Here is a 6,961-nt window from a genome sequence, read left to right on the forward strand (position 1 = left end):
CACACCAACTGCACACTTTGAATGCACACCCTGACCGCTCAACCTGAAGGCACAACCTGACTGCTCAAACTTACTGCACATCCTGACGGCACACCCTGACTGTACACCCCTACTGCTCACCCTGACTGCACACCCCGACTGTAAACACTGATTGCGCACCCCGACTGCTCAACATGAAGGCAAAACCTGACTGCTCACACTTACTGCACATCCTGATGGCACACCCTGACTGTACACCCCTACTGCTCACCCTGACTGCACACCCCGACTGTACACCCTGACTGCCCACCCCGACTGCTCAACCTGAAGGCACAAGCTGACTGCTCACACTTACTGCACATCCTGACGGAACACCCTGACTGCACACCCCGACTGTACACCCTGACTGCTCAACCCGACTGTACACCCTAACTGCTCAACCCGACTGTACACCCGACTGCTCACCCTGACTGCACACCCTGACTGCACACCCTGACTGCACACCCCAAATGCACACACTGACTGCACTACCGACTGCACTACCGACTGCAAACCATGACATCAATCCCTGATTGCGCACACCGACTGCACTCCCCGACGGCACAGCCCGACATGCACACCCCGACTGCACACCCCGACTGCACACACTGACTGCACACCACGGCTGCACACCCCGACTGCACAACCCGACTGCACAAACCGACTGCACAACCCGACTGCACAACCCGACTGCACAACCCGACGGCACAGCCCGACTGCACACCCTGACTGCACACACCGACTGCACACCACGGCTGCACACCATGACTACACACGCTGACTGCACAACCCGACTGCACACCCCTTCTGCACAACACGACTGAACACCCCAACTGCATACACTTAATACACACCCCGACCGCCCACCACAACTGCTCAACCTGAAGGTACAACCTGACTGTACACCCTGACTGCACACCCCGGCTGCTCATCCTGACTGCAAACCCAGTCTGCTCACCACGGCTGCGCACCCCGATTGCACATCCCGACTACACACCCTGACTGCACACACTGACTGCAAACCATGATTGTACACGCCGAGTAATCACTCTGACGGCTCACCCTGACTGCTCACCCTGACTGCTCACCCTGACTGCTCACCCTGACTGCTCACCCTGACTGCTCACCCTGACTGCTCACCCTGACTGCTCACCCTGACTGCACACACGAACTGCACACATCAACTGCACACATCAATTGCACACATCAACTGCACACTCTGAATGCACACCCTGACCGCCCACCCTGACTGCTCAACCTGAAGGCACAACCTGACTGCTCACACTTACTGCACATCCTGATGGCACACCCTGACTGTACAGCCCTACTGCTCACCCTGACTGCACACCCCGACTGTACACCCTGACTGCCCACCCCGACTGCTCAACCTGAAGGCACAACCTGACTGCTCACACTTACTGCCCACCCTGACTGCACAACCCGACTGTACACCCGACTGCTCACCCTGACTGCACACCCAGTCTGCTCACCATGACTGCACACCCTGACTGCTCAAACCGACTGCTCACTCTGATTGCAAACCCTGAATGCACACCGATTGCATATCCCGACTGCTAAAACTGATGGCACACCCTTACTGCTCACCCCGGCTACACACCAGGGCTGCACAACCTAACTGCACGCACTGACTGCACACCCTGTATACACACCCTCACTGCACACCATGACTGCACACCGCGAGTGCACACCGCGAGTGCACACCGCGAGTGCTCACCGCGAGTGCACACCCAGACTGCACACACCGACTGCACACCCAGACTGCACACCACTTCTGCACAACACGACTGCACACCCCAACTGCACACAGTTACTACACACCCCGACCACCCTGACTGCACGCCCCGGCTGCTCACCCTGACTGCAAACCCAGTCTGCTCACCAAGGCTGCGCACCCCGATTGCACATCCCGACTACACACCCTGACTGCACACACTGACTGCAAACCATGACTGTACACCCCGAGTACTCACCCTGACTGCTCACCCTGACTGCTCACCCTGACTGCTCACCCTGACTGCTCACCCTGACTGCTCACCCTGACAGCTCACCCTGACAGCTCACCCTGACAGCTCACCCTGACTGCACACACCAACTGCACACACCAACTGCACACTTTGAATGCACACCCTGACCGCCCACCCCGACTGCACAGCCCGACTGCACACCCCGACTGCACACCCCGACTGCACACCCCGACTGCACACCCCGACTGCACACCCCGACTGCACACCCCGACTGCACACTCGACTGCACACCCCGACTGCACACCCCGACTGCACACCCCAACTGCACACCCTAACTGCACACCCCGACTGCTAAAGCAAACTGCATACCCCGACTGTACACCCTGACTGCAAACCATGACTGCTCACACTGATTGCACTCCTTGTATGCTCACCCTGACTGCACACCCAGACTGCTCACCACGACTGCACACACTGACTGCAAACACCGACTGCTCACTCCGATTGCAAACACTGACTGCACACCGATTGCACAACCCGACTGCTCACAATGACGGCACACCCCGACTGCACACCCCGACTGCACACTCCGACTGCACACCCCGACTGCACACCCCAACTGCACACCCCAACTGCACACCCCAACTGCACACCCCAACTGCACACCCCAACTGCACACACCGACTGCATACCATGACTACACATGCTGACTGCAAACCCTGACTGCACACCCCGACTGCACCCTCCTTCTGCACACCCCGACTGCACACACTTACTACACACCCCGACCACCCACCACAACTGCTCAACCTGAAGGTATAACCTGACTGTACACCTTGATTGCACATCCTGACGGCACACCCCGACTGCACACCGCAACTGCACACCCCAACTGCTCAACCTGACTGCACATCCCGAGTGCACACCCCGACTGCACACCCTAACTGCACACCCCGACTGCTAAAGCAAACTGCATACCCGGACTGTACACCCTGACTGCAAACCATGACTGCTCACACTGATTGCACTCCTTGTATGCTCACCCTGACTGCACACCCAGACTGCTCACCACGACTGCACACACTGACTGCAAACACCGACTGCTCACTCCGATTGCAAACACTGACTGCACACCGATTGCACAACCCGACTGCTCACAATGACGGCACACCCTGACTGCTCACCGTGACTGCTCACCGTGACTGCTCACCCTGACTGCAAACCCTGACTGCAAACCCTGACTGCAAACCCTGACTGCAAACCCTGACTGCTCACCCCGACTGCACTCCCCGACTGCACTCCCCGACTACTCACCATGACGGATCACCCTGACGGCTAACCCTGACTGCAAACACTGACTGCTCACCCTGATTGCACACACCGACTGCACACCCTGAATGCACACCGCAGCCGCCCACCCCGACTGCTCAACCTGAAGACACAACCTGACTGCTCACATATACTGCACATCCTGACGGCACACACTGACTGCACACCCCGGCTGCTAAACCTGACTGCACACCCCACCTGTACACACTGACTGTACACCCTGACTGCACACCTCGACTGCACACCCTGACTGCACAAACCGACTGCTCACTCTGATTGCAAACACTGAGCTCACCCCCACTACACACCACGGCTGCACACCCTGACTGCACGCACTGACTACACACCCTGACTGCACACACCGACTGCACACCACGACTGCACACTGCGACTGCCTACCGCCAACTGCCCACCCCAACTGTACACCCTGACTGCTCATCCTGACTGCTCATCCTGACTTCTCAACTTCACTGCACAGCCCGACTGCACAGCCCGACTGCACAGCCCGACTGCACACACCGACTGCACACACCGACTGCACACACCGACTGCACACACCGACTGCACACACCGACTGCACACACCGACTGCACACACCGACTGCATACCATGACTACACATGCTGACTGCAAACCCTGACTGCACACCCTGACTGCACACACCGACTGCACACACCGACTGCACACACCGACTGCACACACCGACTGCACACACCGACTGCACACCATGAATGCACACCGCAACCGACCACCCCGACTGCTCAACCTGAAGGCACAACCTGACTGCTCACACATACTGCACATCCTGACGGCACACACTGACTGCACACCCCGACTGCTAAAGCTGACTGCACACCCCGCCTGTACAGACTGACTGTACACAATGACTGCACACCCTGACTGCACAAACCGACTGCTCACTCTGATTGCAAACACTGAGCTCACCCCGACTACACACCACGGCTGCACACCCTGACTGCGCGCACTGACTACACACCCTGACTGCACACACCGACTGCACACCACGACTGCACACTGCGACTGCCTACCGCCAACTGCCCACCCCAACTGTACATCCTGACTGCTCATCCTGACTGCACACCCTGACTTCTCAACTTCACTGCACAGCCCGACTGCACAGCCCGACTGCACAGCCCGACTGCACAGCCCGACTGCACAGCCCGACTGCACAGCCCGACTGCACACCCCGACTGCACACCCCGACTGCACACACCGACTGCACACACCGACTGCATACCATGACTACACATGCTGACTGCAAACCCTGACTGCACACCCCGACTGCACCCTCCTTCTGCACACCCCGAATGCACACCCCGACTGCACACACTTACTACCCACCCCGACCACCCACCACAACTGCTCAACCTGAAGGTATAACCTGACTGTACACCTTGACTGCACATCCTGACGGCACACCCCGACTGCACACCGCAACTGCACACCCCAACTGCTCAACCTGACTGCACATCCCGAGTGCACACCCCGACTGCACACCCTAACTGCACACCCCGACTGCTAAAGCAAACTGCATACCCCGACTGTACACCCTGACTGCAAACCATGACTGCTCACACTGATTGCACTCCTTGTATGCTCACCCTGACTGCACACCCAGACTGCTCACCACGACTGCAAACCCTGACTGCAAACACCGACTGCAAACCCTGACTGCTCACCCCGACTGCAAACCCTGACTGCAAACCCTGACTGCTCACCCCGACTGCAATCCCCGACTGCACTCCCCGAGTGCACTCCCCGACTGCTCACCATGACGGATCACCCTGACGGCTAACCCTGACTGCAAACCCTGACTGCTCACACTGATTGCGCTCCTTGTCTGCTCACCCTGACGGCACACCCAGACTGCTCACCACGACTGCTCACCCTAACTGCACACACCGACGGCTAACTCAGATTGCAAATCCTGACTGCACACCGATTGCACACCCCGACTGCTCACCCTGATTGACCACCCCGACTGTACACCCTGATTGCACACCCCGACTGACCAACCCGACTCTACACCCAGACTGCAAACGATGACTGCACACCTCGACTGTACACCCTGACTGCACACCCCAAATGCACACCCTGACTGCACTACCGACTGCACTACCGACTGCAAACCCTGACTTCAATCCCTGATTGTGCACACCGACTGCACACTCCGACTGCACACACTGACTGCACACCACGGCTGCACACCCCGACTGCACAACCCGACTGCACACCCCTTCTGCACAACACGACTGCACACATCAACTGCACACTCTGAATGCACACCCTGACCGCCCACCCTGACTGCTCAACCTGAAGGCACAACCTGACTGCTCACACTTACTGCACATCCTGATGGCACACCCTGACTGTACAGCCCTACTGCTCAGCCCGACTGCACACCCCGACTGTACACCCCGACTGCACACCCCGACTGCACACCCCGACTGCACACCCCGACTGCACACCCCGACTGCACACCCCATCTGCACAACACGACTGCACACCGCAACTGCATACCGCGATTGCACACCGCGACTGCACACGCTGACTGCACTACCCGACTGCACACCCTGACTGCAAACCCTGACTGTATACCCTGACTGCTCACCCCGACTGCAAATTCTGACTACACACATCGACTGCGCACCCTGACTGCACACCCCGACCGCCCACCATGACTGCTCAACCTGAAGGCACAACCTGACTGTTCACCCTGACTGCACATCCTGACGGGACACCCTGACTGCACACGCCGACTGCTAAACCGGACTGCACACACCGACTGTACACCCTGACTGCACACCCTGAATGCTCATACTGACTGCACACCCAGATTGCTAACCCTCACTGCACACAGCGACTGTACACCCTGACTGCACACCCTGACTGCTTACACTGATTGCACTCCTTATCTGCTCACCCTGACTGCACACCCAGACTGCTCACCACGACTGCTCACCCTGACTGCACACACCGACGGCTAACTCACATTGCAAAGCCTCACTGCACACCGATTGCACACCCCGACTGCTCACCCTGACTGCCCACCCCGACTGTACACCCTGACTGCACACCCCGACTGATCAACCCGACTCGACACCCCGACTGCAAACGATGACTGCACACCTCGACTGTACACCTCGACTGTACACCCCGACTGTACACCCTGACTGCACACACCGACTGCTCATCCTGACTGCACACCCAGACTGCAAATGTTGACTGCACACCTCGACTGCACACCCTGACTGCACTCCCTGATTGTGCACACCGACTGCACTCCCCGACGGCACAGCCCGACTGCACACCCTGACTGCACACACCGACTGCACACCACGGCTGCACACCATGACTACACACGCTGACTGCACAACCCGACTGCACACCCCTTCTGCACAACACGACTGAACACCCCAACTGCATACACTTAATACACACCCCGACCGCCCACCACAACTGCTCAACCTGAAGGTACAACCTGACTGTACACCCTGACTGCACACCCCGGCTGCTCATCCTGACTGCAAACCCAGTCTGCTCACCACGGCTGCGCACCCCGATTGCACATCCCGACTACACACCCTGACTGCACACACTGACTGCAAA

This window comes from Carcharodon carcharias, chromosome 9, assembly GCF_017639515.1.
Source record: "Carcharodon carcharias isolate sCarCar2 chromosome 9, sCarCar2.pri, whole genome shotgun sequence".
In the NCBI taxonomy this organism is placed as follows: Eukaryota; Metazoa; Chordata; class Chondrichthyes; order Lamniformes; family Lamnidae; genus Carcharodon; species Carcharodon carcharias.